Source organism: Notechis scutatus, chromosome 1, assembly GCF_049901735.1.
Source record: "Notechis scutatus isolate UNSWTSFEM ecotype Mainland chromosome 1, rNotScu1.2, whole genome shotgun sequence".
Taxonomy (NCBI): Eukaryota; Metazoa; Chordata; class Lepidosauria; order Squamata; family Elapidae; genus Notechis; species Notechis scutatus.
In genome coordinates, this window is record NC_142009.1 from 73,872,635 (window position 1) to 73,889,347 (window position 16,713).

At 39.7% G+C, this 16,713-nt stretch overlaps 1 long non-coding RNA gene across 1 annotated transcript in view; it reads right to left on the reverse strand.

The window, feature by feature from the left end:
• Positions 1–6,204: 6,204 nt before the first annotated feature.
• LOC148132860 (uncharacterized) overlaps positions 6,205–16,713 on the reverse strand; it is a 35,015-nt gene continuing 24,506 nt past the window's right edge. Inside the window, exons 2-3 of the long non-coding RNA XR_015750042.1 lie at positions 8,914–8,967; positions 6,205–6,281 (exon numbers count right to left, since the gene is read on the reverse strand). This is a non-coding gene — a long non-coding RNA (uncharacterized LOC148132860). The remainder of the gene's footprint in view (positions 6,282–8,913; positions 8,968–16,713) is intronic.

The following is a 16,713-nucleotide window of genomic DNA, read 5'->3' on the forward strand; positions in this document are numbered from 1 at the left end:
TTGTAGAAAAATAGAAGACAGGAAGGAGGTGTTAGCTGCCCTACTGCATTGCTAAGTGACCTTTAGGAAATAAAATACTAGAAAAAAATGACCAGCCATTAATAATCTTCATTCCTGTTACACACCACAGGGCCTTTCCTGTCCTCCATTCTTAAATCAACAAAAAAATTGACTGGCATGACATTTAGTATACCTACTTCTAATCCCTAAGCTGTCTATGATGCAACTGTTGTGAGCTAACAGGGTAGTGTGCCACTTGTTAAAGGCAATGTAACTTTCCCCCCCCATCCCAATAATATCATCCTGAAAGTGCATTTTTAAAACCCTGGTTGAATGACAGTGTTGTGTTTATTTGTTTGCTCTTTAACACATCATGAATTCAGATACAAATGAGACAAAAATACAAGAAATATTGGTTTTGTGCTTCACAGCTGAGAGAACAAATACAACTAATTAAAAAGCTATCTTCTCCCTGGTTTTCATGTCTGTGCTGTAAAGTTATTTAGATTTATAACATTGCACATTGCAGAAAGATGAGCAAGTAAGAAATCAGATAATTTATATTTAAAAAGAAGTGACCGAGGGTTTTTGGGGTGTCTGCACTAAGGCAAGAGGGGGGAAGTGATGACAGATAAATGACAACATCATCATGCAAATGCAATGACATGTACTTGCATCAGACATTAGGAGGATGACATCATTATGCGCATATATGTACGTTATTACTTTGACATCATTGTGGTTTGCTGCAGGTGCCACTGCAAGCAACGAAGACAAGGCAAGAGCTACTTTATTTTTATTTTGGTTCAAATTATTTTGAGGAAAAGGTTTGAAAAACATGAGGAAGTTTCAGGTTTAAAGCTTGAGAATGATAAAACTTGGTGAGGATAAAATATGGTCAGGGAATCTGTTATTCTAAATCTCCGGGACCATTTTAATTGCATCCTGGGGCACTGAAGAAACTTACTCATGGTCTGGCTGAATCTTTACATATCTTTGATTATTTCCTCAGTCCTGCTGAGTCATGTTGGTTAAAGTTATTCATCTTTAAGTTCAGAGAGAGGGGGGGTAGGGGTAGGTTGAGAGGGAGAGGGAGGGACAGAGGGGGAGAGGGAGAGAGAGAGAGACTTTCTATATAATAAACATATAGAAACATAAAGAGCATATGTCAATCAAAGAAAATGTGCAAGAATAATGTGTACTTTTTGGGATACCAAGAGATAAATTGACCATAAGGCTCTGTAGATCCAAAATGATTCTACTTCCATTAAGAATAATATTTTAAAATCATGTAGTTTCAAAATCTCTGTATTTTCTTCTATGAACTTGGCATGCTTCGTCCCTTGTAAAAGTTCTAGCTTATCTACATATCTCATTGTGTTCTTGCTAGCTTCAGCAACTTCAGCAACCCCTAAGAAAATGAAAATATTTCTTTGAAGTATTAAATTAGAATCATCCTAGCTGTAGAGTCACTTGGATTTGACCAATTATAGAACTCTGGGTTGGCCTTCTAAACTGGGTTGCATGTTCTTTGCATTCCCAATTTTTCCTGTTTTATCAACAATATTTGGCTGAATTTATGGTTCTATGTTACATCTCACTCATCTTATAAGTCAGAGAAAGATGGTGAAACAAAAATATCAGTCATGTTGGAAAGTCATTGACCTCTTTACCTTCCCTGTCAAATAAAGGTTTTTTTTATCTGCAAAATAGCCCTTTAAAACTTCTAAGACTTCAATTTATACCAACTTCATAGACTTGATTTATTTAAGAGAAATACACAAATAATGTGTGTGTGCGCGTATGTGTGTGTATATATACTAAAGAGAGAGAGAGTCTATAAAAGATTTATTAGTTTTACTACCACTTTCTTGTGTTGTCTCCTTTTTATGCTTTGTATCTGATGCAATGTAACTAGGTGGAATGTGGGCAAGGTATAGAGCAGCCAACTCACTTTGCTAATGTTTAAACAAGGAATCAAATTAACTTTTGATAAATAATTTAAAATAGGTGATAAAAAGATTGAGTTAATATTGCAGGCTATCTGTAGGCTTTTAATCCTTGCTTTCCCTGGTACTAAACAAACATGCCACTCTTGACAAATGTTTTCCTGGACTCTGAACTTTCCTTAGGCTTGTCACACCCATAGTACAGTTCTTTCTTTCCTCAGTTTTCCCTTTCACTCCATAACAAGAAGTGGGAGGATCTGCCATGCGTTGCTATACCGTACTTGGTCCGATCTAATCCGGTTGCCTTTGCGTATGTGCCTGAACCTGGTGTCCGTTCTTGATTGAGTGTGAACTGGGAAACACAGCGTGAGCTACATGCACTCTGTTCTGGATCACATGACCAGGAGAAAGTAGGGGGTGGAGCTTAGAATGGAGCAATCAGATTTAGATGCACTGGAGGACTCAAGGTACTAGAGAGGAAGTGAATCTTATGTGGGTAGTTTTTTTTTTATCTCTATTGCAGGCAGAAGTATGGACAAAATCCTAAACTCTTTTACATCATTTCTTTCCAACATTCTGGTGGGCTGAAAAGATTCTGGTGGGCTGAAAAGATAAAATATTGATTAATATGAACAGGTAATCTTCGACTTACCACGTTTCTTTAGTGACTGTTCAAAATTACAATGATCAGGAGAAACTAGAAAAATGGACTTATGACCATTTTTCACAGTTACGGCCTTTTTAGCAACCCCAAGATCTTGTGATCAAAATTCAGATGCTTGGCAATTGGTTCATATTTATGACGGTTGTAGTGTCTCAGGAGTCATCTGATGTATTATAAATGCTTCTGTTTTGGGACAAGCAAAATCAATGGGGAAGCCAGTTGTCAACTAAAAAGATACTCCTGTGGTCTTTTTAGCTGCCAGAAAAAGGGAGTGGGGGAAAAATAGTGCATTCCTTAAGTGCCTAGATAATCACTCTGGCAGCCCAAAGTTGTTGCAGTGCAAGAAAATTATTGGAGAGCATGGTTGATGACTCCTGGGGATGGACGTGTCCCATTGGAGAATACACATCCAGGAGGTGGGGGGAAGACCAGGGTCAAGGGGGAAATGAATGATGTATTTTAGTATTGGCTGCATCCAACTAACACCAACATGTCCACTTCTAATAAATCAATTTTCTTTTCTCTGAGGTGCAGCTAGAGACTTATGATTTGTTGGACTCCTGACACCAGATCCACTGGGTTACTAACTTAACTACTGCAGTGATTCACTTAACAACCATGGCAAGAAAGGTCATAAAGTGGGACAAAGCTCACTTAACAAATGTCTCTTAACCACAGAAATTTTGGATTCAATTGTGGTCATAAGTTGAGTACTACCTGTATTGCAATATGTATTCCATTTTGCAACAATGTGTATTCCCAGCTCAATTGAATATGCTGTTGTGGATAATAAATTATGCTTCCAAATGTTTCTCTTGTGTTTTAGGGCAAAATAGAATTGTATTATAAATGCTTCTGTGTCAGTTCAAAAGAAGTGTAATCTATGGCCATGAAATGTATATGCCTGTAATAGAATTCCAGTTAATACACTGCTCAAAAAAACAACAAAGGGAACACTTAAACAACACAATGTAACTCCAAGTCAATCACACTTCTGTGAAATCCAACTGTCCACTTAGGTAGCAACACTGATTGACAATCAATTTCACATGCTGTTGTGCAAATAGAATATACAACAGGTGGAAAGCATAGGCAGTTAGCAAGACATCCCCAATAAAGGAGTGGTTCTGCAGGTGCTGACCACAGACCACTTCTCAGTTTCTATGCTTTCTGGCTGATGGTTTGGTCACTTTTGAATGCTGGCAGTGCTTTCACTCTAGTGGTAGCATGAGACGGAGTCTACAACCCACATAAGTGGCTCAGATAGTGCAGCTCATCCAGGATGGCACATTAATGCGAGCTGTGGCAAGAAGGTTTGGTATGTCTGCCTGCGTAGTGGCCAGAGCATGGAGGCGCTACCAGGAGACAGGCCAGTACATCAGGAGATGTGGAGGAGGCCATAGGAGGGCAACAACCCAGCATCAGGACCGCTACCTCCGCCATTGTGCAAGGAGGGACAGGAGGAGCACTGCCAGAGTCCTGCAAAATGACCTCCAGCGGGCCACAAATGTGCATGTGGCTGCTCAAACGGTCAGAAACAGACTCAATGAGGGTGGTATGAGGGCCCGACATCCACAGGTGGGGGTTGTGCTTACAGCCAACACCGTGCAGGACGTTTGGCATTTGCCAGAGAACACCAAGATTGGCAAATTCGCCACTGGCGCCCTGTGCTCTTCACAGATGAAAGCAGTTTCACACTGAGCACATGTGACAGACGTGACAGGGTCTGGAGACGCCGTGGAGAACGTTCTGCCACCTGCAACATCCTCCAGCATGACCAGGTTGGCAGTGGGCCAGTAATGGTGTGGGATGGCATTTCTTTAGGGGGCCGCACAGCCCTCCATGTGCTCGCCAGAGGTAGCCTGACTGCCATTAGGTACTGAGATGAGACCCTGAGACCCCTTGTGAGACCATATGCTGGGGCAGTTGGCCCTGGGTTCCTCTTAATGCAAGACAATGCTAGACCTCATGTGGCTGGAGTGTCAGCAGTTCCTGCAAGATGAAGGCATTGATGCTATGGACTGGCCCTCCCGTTCCCCAGACCTGAATCCAATTGAGCACATCTGGGACATCATGTCTCGCTCCATCCACCAACTCCACGTTGCACCACAGACTGTCCAGGAGTTGGGGGATGCTTTAGTCCAGGTGTGGGAGGAGATCCCTCAGGAGACCATCTGCCACCTCATCAGGAGCATGCCCAGGTGTTGTAGGGAGGTCATTCAGGCACGTGGAGGCCACACACACTACTGAGCTTCATTTTGACTTGTTTTAAGGACATTGCATCAAAGTTGGATCAGCCTGTAGTGTTTTTCCCCACTTTAATTTTGAGTGTAACTCCAAATCCAGACCTCCATGGGTTGCTAAATTTGATTTCCATTGATAATTTTTGTGTGATTTTGTTGTCAGCACATTCAACTATGTAATGAACAAAGTATTTAATAAAAATATTTCATTCATTCAGATCTAGGATGTCTTATTTTTGTGTTCCCTTTATTTTTTTGAACAGTGTATATTCCATACAGGATGTGTGACACAGGATTAATAAAATTATTTCTAAAAGAGAATAATTAAATGGTTCAGAAAGTATTTGCATTGAAGTAAATATTCAGAATTATTAATTAATATATTTTTTAAATCTGTAAAATTACTCTTAACTGTATCGATAATAAATATTTATTATAGGTCTTATGGCAGATTTCCTTTTACCTGTGAAAGACTTGTCAAACGTGTAATTTTGGAAAGCTTAAGGACTGTTGAATGACAAAACAAACTGCCCCATGACAATATATGGTTGCAAAGTATGAATTAGCTTCAGTAGTTCAGTAATTAAAGACTCGCTTTGGCAAAGGCATCTGGAATATAAAAGGCTGAGGAAGCAGAGATGAAAATAACTGATCTATGGGGAGAAAAATCAACTGATTTTTGTAGACAGTATTGTGGCTCTTGTTAGAGAGAAGTGGGAATATTCTCAAACCCTGATTTTGATTATGTCAAAATACTGAACACCGGTACAGTATTTTTTTTCATGTCTGTAGTCAACATGGAAAAATTATGCAGTAAATGCCAAAAATGACACATAATGCTGGTGTCTGCAAGTAAAATGAGCAAAATGTTTCACTTCCACACTCTCATTTTCCATTCCCCAGTGCATCAAAAGCGGGTTGGAAATGATCTGTGACCATCTAGACTTGAGCAGAAGAAGACATGGAAATCACTGCCATAACAGCAAACAGTTGCATGTTCTACTGTAGTAAAATTCTATCCCCCATCCCCACATAAAAGGGAAATAAAACAGAAACATAACCAGAGCTGGGCATTTTGCATGAGACTGTGGAGAAAGTAAACCTGAAAGAATCCTGTCAATATGTAAACTTTCACAGGGCCACTATTGGAGAAGAACAAAACCAGGCAGTCCCCTTACACGCCTTGGTGGATTCATTGAAGGTCGGGTTCCAGGAGATGCCAAGCAAGAACTCCTTCCAATAGGGAAATGGCTCCATAAATATCCCATTCTTCCAGAGAACAATCTGCTTCAGAGTAGCTCAGGTAAGCTGGCAATTAGCAGAACAAGCTCATTTGCAGTGCAGTGTATTAGGGTCCAAGATGAGTTTGTGACATGGTAGAAAAGTTGACCTTGAGTTTTTGCATTTCTTCATAACAACATAGAACTTCAAGGTGGAGAGAGGAGGAAGGGAAAGAAGAATGGAGTGGAGTAAAATGACTGACAGATAGATCTATTTTCTAATCTAGATATTAAATCATCCAGCATTTCTCCCCAGGGGAAGAACTGACAGCTGGGCTGCAGAATGTCTTCAGATGCTGCAGCCTTTGGGATCTTCCTCCCTTCTCCTCCAATTTCTCTCTCTTTTCAAGTTCACCAATCCTCTTCGTTAACAGATGGATCTACTGTAAAGCTTAATAAATCCTTCCAAATTATAAAGAGCTCCTTTACAGAGAGACTTGCCACTGATCCCTCTGAAATTCAGTGTGCTATATCTCCAGGACAGGGTCTACAACACCTGAACGTTTCACTTAATATTGTCCCAAACAAAGTGACTGCTGCTTTTAAAAAAGGAATTTTAAATGAATCTCATCTCAAAGCACTTTTCTCTCTCTCTTGAATTTGGGCACATTTCCTGCCTTCAGTTGTTAACTAGCATTGCCTGAAAAATAACAGGACAGGCTTTCCACTGCCAAATTCCTTTTATAATCTGGATGCAGAATGCAACAGTTATTAGTAAAAAAAAAAGGAAACAGGATTTATCCTCTTCTCTGTCATAATAAGCAGAGTGGCTTTAGGCAAAAGCTGAGGAAGTACTGGCGTAGGGCACCAAAGCTTGTGGTCTCCAGTGCTCCTCCTCCCTCTGAAACAGTCAAAAGATGCAAATCTTTCCATCAGCCAGAAGTGTCACCATCAGTCATCGTGGGCTAGGAGTGCCATAAATGCTTGAGTGTAAGGTGTCAATCACCCAGGAGAAATAGACTGCGTGGACTAACTCATGGCAAAGAAGAGCTAGGGGCTTAAATTTAGAGAAACGGAATCTCTAAAACAAGAAGCGTGGTAGCCCGGAGCAGAAGTCAGAACGTTACATATAAACTGAACAAATTGTGAGAAGTTCAGCAAGCCAACGCAATGTTACAAACGATTTGCTGTGGTTTTCCTTTTCTACCCTTAATGCAGCTCTAGGCTGTTTAATGTTTCTCGTAAACATTTCACATTTCTTTGTGTGGAGGGTGGGAGGCTGCTTGCTGTCAAGTAGTCTTTGGGAAGAAGATGTGAAAGTAAAACCTTCTTTAATTTGGGCTGGAAAGAACAGCCAGAAATATATTGAAGAAAATGGGCTGTTGGCCACCAGTAGAAACAGAGTGATTTGTTGGTTTGGCTTAGCATGAAATGTGAACTCAGCTATTCTAGTTTATAAAAGATGTTTCATCATTTAGCATCATGTGTAAACCAGGCTATTTTTACCCATTCAAAAAAAAAAAAAAAGATAATAGAAATAAACTACACTTTAAAATTTCAGGTATGAATTCACCCATAAAAATAAACAATATAATAAGAACCCCAATCTTCTCTCTTCACTTCCGGATAGACTCATGGTGATTCACAGCTCATATTTAAACCACCTTAAATCATCCACGTGTGTACTGGAATCAAAATAATTTTGCTTCCTTAGGTCATCAGTACTTGATCCTAGCTTCAAGCTGTTCAAAATCTACATTTTGCCATCCATTATTTTGGAGGTGAGGCAAAGTGACCTCTTATGGGTATAACCAGAGATGTGTTTTGTGGGAAGAAAGGGATGTGACTCTTTTCCTTTTATCACTGACTAATTTGCAATGCAATCATTTCTCTCTCAACATTTGCCATTCAGTCAGTGCTAGCTTTTCCTTAATTCCTTTTACCTCAATCCCTTCCCACTCCCAATTTTTGATATCAATTTAGCAAGGGAGAGCAAAGTTCCACCATTTTTTTCAGAGGAGGAAAGGAGTGCAGGTGGTCATCAGTTAATGACTGATCATTTAGTGACCACTTGAAGTTATGACAGACTCCCAAAAGATACTTTCAACCCAAGTAATGATGGCCACAAACGTTTTCCACCCCTCAGGTCACATACTTGCATTTTGGGTTCTTGGCAATTGATTCATGTTTACAGCCTTTTTCAGCATCCTGTGGTCATGTGACTGTGGGTTTTGGTGGTCTTTGCTGGTCTTTCACATTTACCTTTCGCAAAAGCGCCCATTGGACAAAATAGATTTGCTTTTATGACTGTGGTGTTCACTTAACAACTGCTGCAAAAAGGGTTGTAAAATTGGGCACAACCGTAGGACAATCCATAAGTCTGGGCTCAGCTATAGTCATAATTCGAGGACTACCTGTATATTTGTGCCACACAGTATTTCACAGCATCAAAATGGTGGCAATGTAGATGAAACATCCCTACAGAAGTTCCGCTTTGAAAATTTATCATTTCCTGTCTTGGTTTCAATTCCCGTCCCCTCAAAAGCTAGTGAGTCCAGCTCTTGAGGGGCTTACTAGTTGTTCAGTCAGAGCAGGATCTGTGCCTGTTTGATTATACTATCTGAATTAGAATCCAATTTGGTGTTCCTTAGTTAATTTAAAAATATTGACACACAGTTATGAATGGAACAACTTTTTAAAAAGTTTTCTTCATTTTCCATATATTTTTATCTTGCAAGATGCTCAGATAAGGTGTGAGAAGAGTGGCTAGCAAACTAGCCTACATGAATCAAATGGAGAGACAAAACGGCAATGTGGTATAACAAGAACAAACTTACCACATTTGCATCGCAGTGTCTCAACTGGTGTTGGTGAGAGGTGAAAGAGGATGTCTGCAAAGCCAAAGGAGAAAATCCATCAGTATGTAAATCTGGACAACACAGTGTGGCAAGAAATCACAATGGATTCAAGGCAGAAGAAGGTCTGGAGATGTAGGCAGAGGCACCTAAAATGGGCAGAGAGCAGAGTTTAATTCAGTAGTGGGGAACTGGCCATTACAGAGTGCCTTTTCATTAAATACAAGGAAGTCCTTAGGGTTGGTATGAACATTTTCCAGTTTTGCTTCCTTATACAAGTTCAGCATCATTCAAACCACCTGTTATTCCTTCCTGTGGTGCAGTGAATAAGGCTTTAATTGCTGTTTCAGAGCTCCTAGCTTCTGCTTTGTGGAAAATAAAACCATTTTTACTCCCGAGTCCATCTTATCCATAACCTTTTCTGCTACCCAGAATTTCTATGAGTGATAAGGTCATAGCATGGTGTTGCCTGTCTGTTTCTTTAGTATGAACTATCTCTTTTCTGAATCACCTGAGAACAAGTAAGCAGCTAGAAGATTTATTTAGATGAAAAGGCATCAGAGTGGGAGTTGAGAGGAATTTAACTGTTGCTAGCTCATTTCTTATTAGTACCCAGAATGCAATTCTCTCAGGATATATCTCACCGAGGTGAAAATTAAATGGCTCATGACTTCAGATGTGATAGCATAATACATTTTATATTCTTCGTTCTTCCAAATTCCAGAAATAAAAATTACATTATACAAGACAGGACAAGTGGGAAAAAAATTGGGCTAAGCCAGACGATGGATCCTCATGCAATTGAAGGCATGAAAATTAGTAGGATGTTTTTTCAACCTTCCTGGCAAGGATTTCTCATTGTTTTGTTATCTGCTCATTTATATAGTAAAATCATCAGAGAATGTCCAGTACAAGTCCAAAAGGATCCTCAGATAAAGAATTTGGGTGGGGGGGGAACTTGGTGCAATGTGAAAGTCCGACAAACAAACATTTAATGAAGAATAAAGCCATCAAATAGCCTCCAAATACTATTTAACTCTCACTAAAGCCAAAAAATACTTCAGAAACATTTAAGATCTAACAGCTGAAGAATTCTAAGCCCTGAATATTTAATCATTGGGGTTGCTAGATGCATCTGCATCTTTGAAAAAAAAAATCTTCAATCCCTCTTCCTATCTTTCATTCTAATTACGTACTTATTCATTTTAATACAGATTGCTGATTAGCTGGAGAAACCCCTATGCATTTGACTGTATGTGCTTCAGTTCTGCTCACTCAATGAATCTTTTAAGATCAGGAACACAATGAGCCTAATCGTTATTTTCATATAACAAATGCCATATGACCTCCAGTTTCATGTTTTTTTCTTCCCCATCAGATAACTATCATATAACCATATGAGTCAAACTTTAAAAATGTGTTGCTATGGCAACCTAGGAATGGTTTATTCCTCACATTTCCTTGAATAACTGAAAAAAAAAAGCCTTTGCGTTATTCTTGTCTAATTGGGAATACGTCTGAATCACATATTGATATTCTTCTGGCATAGACATATGGCTTTCAGATATGACTTGTGGAACAAATTCAGTGCAGGTCCTCAGGTCTGTTCCGAGAGGTATCCATTAAAAGATACAGTGACTGAAGTAATCATTTAGATTTAGATTAACAGAGTTGGAAGGGACGTTGTAGGTCATCTAGTCCAAAACACCGCCCAAGCAGGAGACCCTACACCATTTCTGACAAATGGCAGTCTAGTCTCTTCTTGAAAGCTTCCAGTGACGAAGCTCCCACAACTTCTGAGGGCAAGCTGTTCCATTGGTTGATTGTTCTCACTGTCAGAAAATTTCTCCTTATTTCCAGGTTAGATCTCTCCTTGTTCAGTTTCCATTCATTTTTCAACTTCCGGGAACAGGACATACTTTGATCAGCTGATAGGTAGTTCTACATTTTGGGCTGGATCCTGGGGCAAAAGTCCAGGACTTGAAAATTCCATGATAGATGTCCAAATAGAAAACATGAAAGTGTGAGTTCTAGTCTGTTATCAATATCTGAGCAAATAATATCATTGAGACTGATATTGCTCACCACATCATCTTTTATCTTCTTTATCTTCTACAGCAGGAAGGGCTATCTATGGACCCAGAGGTGGTATTCAGCAGGTTCTGACCAATTCTAGAGAACCAGTGGTGAAAAGGTTGAGTAGTTCAGAGAACCGGCAAATCCCACCTCTGACTGGCCTCGCCCCCATCTATTCTCTGCCTTCCAAGTCCCAACTAATCAGCTGGGTCTTCTTGGGTTGCCCTGCACAGGAGAACGGAGCTGGAAAGCAGGTAAGTGGGGTGGGGAGGGAATTGGGATTTTGCAGTAGCCTCCTGTCAGGGGAGGGAATGGAGATCCTTTCCCTGCCATGCCTACCAAGCCACGCCATGCCCACCAAGCCACGCCATGCCCACCAAGCCACGCCCACAGAACCAGTAGTAAAAAAATTTGAATCCCACCACTGTATAGACCAGGTATGAACTTCACAGCATCCTTTAATGGCCCTCAGAACACCCCTAGAGGAAGCAAAACCATAATGTCTGGTTTGTTTTATTTCAAATTTTATTTGAAAGTATTGGAAGAAACTAAGACAAAATGGATTCCTTGAACTTTTCAGAGGATTAAGGACCCTTTTCAGACCAGGAGATAGTACAGAGATGACATTGGTTGTATTTACTAATGACCTATGATGAAGCTGGGATGAGAAAAGTATGGATATCCTGCTCTTCCTTGATCTCTCAACTGCTTTCAATATCACTGATCATGGTATCCTTCTGGAATGGCTGTGAGACCAGGCGTGGTGGCGTGGATATAGTGGTGCAGTGGTTCTTTTTTTTCCATTGCAGGTCCCACATAATGTTGCTTGGAGGACGGAGATCAAACCTGAAGCCGTGGAGAGTGTGTGCCTCTCCACAGTCATTTAATATCTCCGTGAGACTATTAAAGAAAGTCTTGTATAAGAAAGTCTTCTATCAGTGGGTATATTTTGATTCCTAGCTGACCAAGCAATACTATCAATTTTTTTCTTAATACCAGGATTTGGTAAAAGTTTGGATGTGGAGGAACAGGTCACACTCAATCCTAGTAAGACCAAATGGTTGTAAGTTTTTGGTCTTCACAATGCCAGGAAATTATCATCTTTGACTTTGAAAGGGATGGCACTGTCCTGTTTGTGAATGTTGCATCATCTAGAAGTCTTCCAGCATTCTCAGTTCCTGCTCCAGGAATAAGTGGCTGCTGTAGCCAGGAAGATACTTAGGTACAGCTTCTGTGCCATTGTACCTGTAGCAATAGCAATCACAATAGTACTTAGACTTATATACCTCTTCATAGTGCTTTACAGCCCTCTCTAAGCAGTTCTACAGAGTCAGCATATTGCCCCCAGTAATCTGGGTTCTCATTTTACTAACTTTGGAAGGATGGAAGGCTGAGTCAACCTTGACCCAGCCAATCAAGCCCCTGGCAATGAACCATTTAGTTATCTTGCAATACTGCATTCTAACCATTGCACCACCACAATTACCTGGATTACAGGTCCTCTTCACCTATGCTTTGTTTATCTTGTGGTTGGAAGGTTGCTATGTGCTGTATCTGGAACTGCCCTTAAACAACACTTGGACTGTGGTGGCACAAGCAATCATGTGCGAGCCTCACTATGCCCATTTACTACCTCTGCTTCATGAGCTGTATTGGTTACCAGATGACTTCCAAATACAATTCAAATTGCTGGTTATTCCTCATAAAGCCCTGTATGACATAGATTCTCCTGTCTGAAAACTGATTGTCTCCTCTAAAGTTTGTCTAGCCTGTGCATTGTGACGGTTGAGGACAATATTAGAAAGCTAGGCAGGTGCTATATTGGATCTAGGTTTTGTAGGGGAGTTTCTAGCAGAATAAAGTAATGTCCTAAAAAGGTCTTTATTGAAACAAGCAGAGTTCCTTTTAATTTTGTAGAAAGGAAAACAAGCATATATACAGAGAAAATTCCTAAGGAAGGAGCAACTGTCTAAAGTTCACTAATTCACTAAAGAAACATGATGCTTTACTATCTTTGTTGCTAGGAAACGCTTTGCACTTGCTAATTTAACTCCTTGTTTCCAGGCTTGCAATAATCTTCTAGTAGTGCCAGTCTAAAACTCAGTTGATCAAGGGTTTCTGCAGAATCATAGAGCTGGACGGGACCTCAGAGGTCTTCTATCTAGTCCAACATCAATTTGGCCTTATACCATTCTAGTCAGATGTCCAGTCTATCCTTGACTCAACCCCCAGTAATGCAGACTGTATCTCTCACCCTTCTGTACATGCATCAATGTTGCATTCATGCTTTAAAGGTGGGAGGCTTCTCACCCCATTTCCTCTTGACTTCTCACCCCATTTCCTCCTTTTGAACCGCAGTATTGATGCAACTGCGGTGGATGACTTTAAAATGAGAAAAGAAGTGAGTTTTTGATCTGTTTCCTTATAAAATCTACTTCTTGGTGTTTTTGCATACCATGATGGAAATTCACCCTCCTTTCCTTCTCACTGCAGCTCATTTACTGACTGTCTTCTGGTGTCAGGAATTAGATATTCAGAGTGAGAGAAAAGGATACAAGCAAGTGACCGCAAGAGTTCTTTGTCCTTATTACTGCTGCCACTCAACCATCAGCTGCTCTAGCTACAGAGGAGTTTAGTCTGAAGATCAATTCAGTCACGATCAGTGAGGGACCTACTGCGTTGATCACTGGTAACTTTTAAGGTCATATCCTGAGGACACCCCTGTACAGTCCTCACAATCATTAGCAGCTTCATTTTGTCCAGAATATATTTAATTTTTGTCAGTCCTTTGCAGGCCAGTTACAAAAGAAAAGGCATCCATTTTAAAATTGCAAAATTAGGAAAACAGCAGCCATAGGATACAGAATAGAGAATAACAGAGTTGGAAGGGACCGTGGGGCTGTTCTTCCTTAAGCAGGAGATTTTATATCTTTCTGGACAAATGGCTCTCCAATCTCTTTTTAAAAGCCTCCAGTGATGGGGTACCCACAACTTCTGGAAAGAAGCTTAAAACAAACTGGTTAATTGTTCTCACTGTCAACACTTTTCTCCTTAGTGCTAGGTTGTAACCAATTTGAAGTTTCCAGTGTGCTATGGAACACTTAGACCATCCAATCTTTCTCAAACTTGGCCATTTTAAGATTGGCTGGGGAATTCTGGGAGTTACGGTAAGTCATACATTTTAAAGTTACCACATTTGAGAAACATTGGACCTTTCTCCATGCGTGACAGGATGTTACCTACTGTCTGAGTTTGCCAAGGCTTCTTTTCTGCTTAGCTGGACACAGTTCAAACAAAGCATTGCCTATGTCTCTCTACCACCTCTATAAAGATTTATGGGCACATTAAAGATTCAAATACTTTAATGGAAATAATGATGATACTGGAAGATGGTGGCTTGTAAATTCGGAGCCAGGCATTTAGATAACCTGATTACACATTTTAGTTCTATCATAGCATTATGCTTAACTCCCAAATGGTTTGGGTATTTATGCTCTATCCTGGAATAGCAGAGTGTAGTTTTTGAAATATGAATGCGTACCCTCAAATGATAATGCATGCAATCTCAGGAAGACATTGGTGATATTCAAGAAAAAACTGATTCGATAATGCGGCTGATAGAAACTTATAATACAGAAAGAGCCAATTAAATATTGATAGGAGCAGAAGCTTAAGCTACATTATTATTGGCATTCTATACTCTAAAAATAGAAATACAGTAAGCAAAAGCAGAAATAAAGTTAAAGATTTTTTTTAAATAGATGCTTTTATCATTTAAAAAAATCCTAGCCAGAGATTACAATTCAGCAGCACTTTATTGCCAAGCTCAATAATGAAAGCAACTGTTTTTCATTTCAGTTTCCCCCTCCCCCTTTCTTTTGGCCTTAGAAAAGAGGAAAAAGCAATCTACTGTGAACTACCACTGTGAAAACAACTGAAAAGGTAAGATGGATAGGTTTAGTTTTTGAAATAAGAAAAGGCTCTCCAGACTCCAGATTAAAATGCACTTGAATAGTCCAGTTTACAAGGTATTTTACAATAGACTAATGACAAAAATACTAGGAGCAATTATAGCGTAGCATGAAATAAGGCAAATCAGTAAATGTATCTGATAAGAAAATATAATTGGAACTTCTAGGACAAGTAGCAATAGAGAAGGGAAACTGATCCTAGTAAATCCTTTTCCTAGACCAGGAATGGGCAGACCATGGCTTAATCGTGGATCTTCATAGTGTGGTATTGAAATCAGGTGGCGAGATTCTGAATTCAGTGGCAGAATTTTTTCACTTTAAGAAACAAAACATAGAAACTGACGTCAGTGAATAAAGCTGGTCTCTTGATTATATGGAGCACGCATGAGATATTCTTGGCGATAACCAAGAAATGGTTTGCCAAGGGCTTTTCCAGATTGGTGATTGTTCCCATCCAGTCTAACATACAGGTCTGGGATCTTGGTAGCCCCTCATCCAGATTATTAATCAGATCAGATTCTGCTTAGCTTTTCAGTACTATCAGCCCCATTTGGCTAAACCAACTTTCACCCATAATATCACCTATTTTATATTCTGTATCTACTTTTTACCTGTTCTGTTGCTTTTTAGTTGAGTCTCTGTGTGTTTAACATGCAAAGGGAACTCCTCCTCCTCCTCCCCCTTCTTCTTCTTCTTCTTCTTCTTCTTCTTCTTCTTCTTCTTCTTCTTCTTCTTCTTCTTCTTCTTCTTCTTCTTCTTCTTCTTCTTCTTCTCCTCCTCCTCCTCCTCCTCCTCCTCCTCCTCCTCCTCCTCCTCCTCCTCCACCTTTTTCTCCTTCTCCTTCTCTCATTTCAAAATAAAATTTGGATAGAACTGACTTTTTTCTTTCTCTATTCATGTTTTTCGCATACACCTAGGTTTTTCTTAAAACACAACAAACATCTACTAGCATTCAATAGTCAAACCCATATTCTGCATCCAAGACAATCTCTACTAGGAACGTTACTCATTCAGTGTTCTTTCAAGCACTCTGCTTATGTTTTCAAGGTCTCCTGCTGAAGTCAAATCCCTAACCATGTCATAAGGAGTTGACTGAAGATGACTCTTAATGAAATTGCATCCAGAGGCATCAACAGAATTTGATGATTTCATCAAAATGACATTGAAATACAAGCCCCATCCTGTGTTTATTTGTGTGCAGTGCCTCAATGCAGTTATTAAAGCTTCCACAGGAGCCCAAAACAAGATTGGCTTCTTTAATGAATAAAAGAGAAGTTCTATGCTCATGCTTGTGCAAGATCTGAGGCACTTTTTCCAAACAATTTTCCAAAAATATTTTTCAAAATAATTTTTCCTTCCTTATTCATGTATAGGCTTTGCACTATAAACATAATAACATTGGTATGCAAAAGAAAACTTGAATCAAAATAATATCAAAATATGATAAGACTAAGGCAACATGAACAAAAAGTCACAACAGCACATATTTTACTACACATCTGGAGAAAAAAAAAAGAGTTGTTTTTCATGCAGGAGGGGTTTTTGTTTCCTGTAGGAGTTTTGCTTCCTGGATCATGAACAGTATTTCCCAATTTACTGCAGAGGAAATACCTCTTGTGATAATGACTGGCCAGTCATTATGTAGCATAAGAAATCACCTTCTAATTTAAATTCCAGAGGGAGGGGGGCTGAAGAGAGAGATTTGGGAAGTGTAGACAAACGAGTCTGGAGTGCT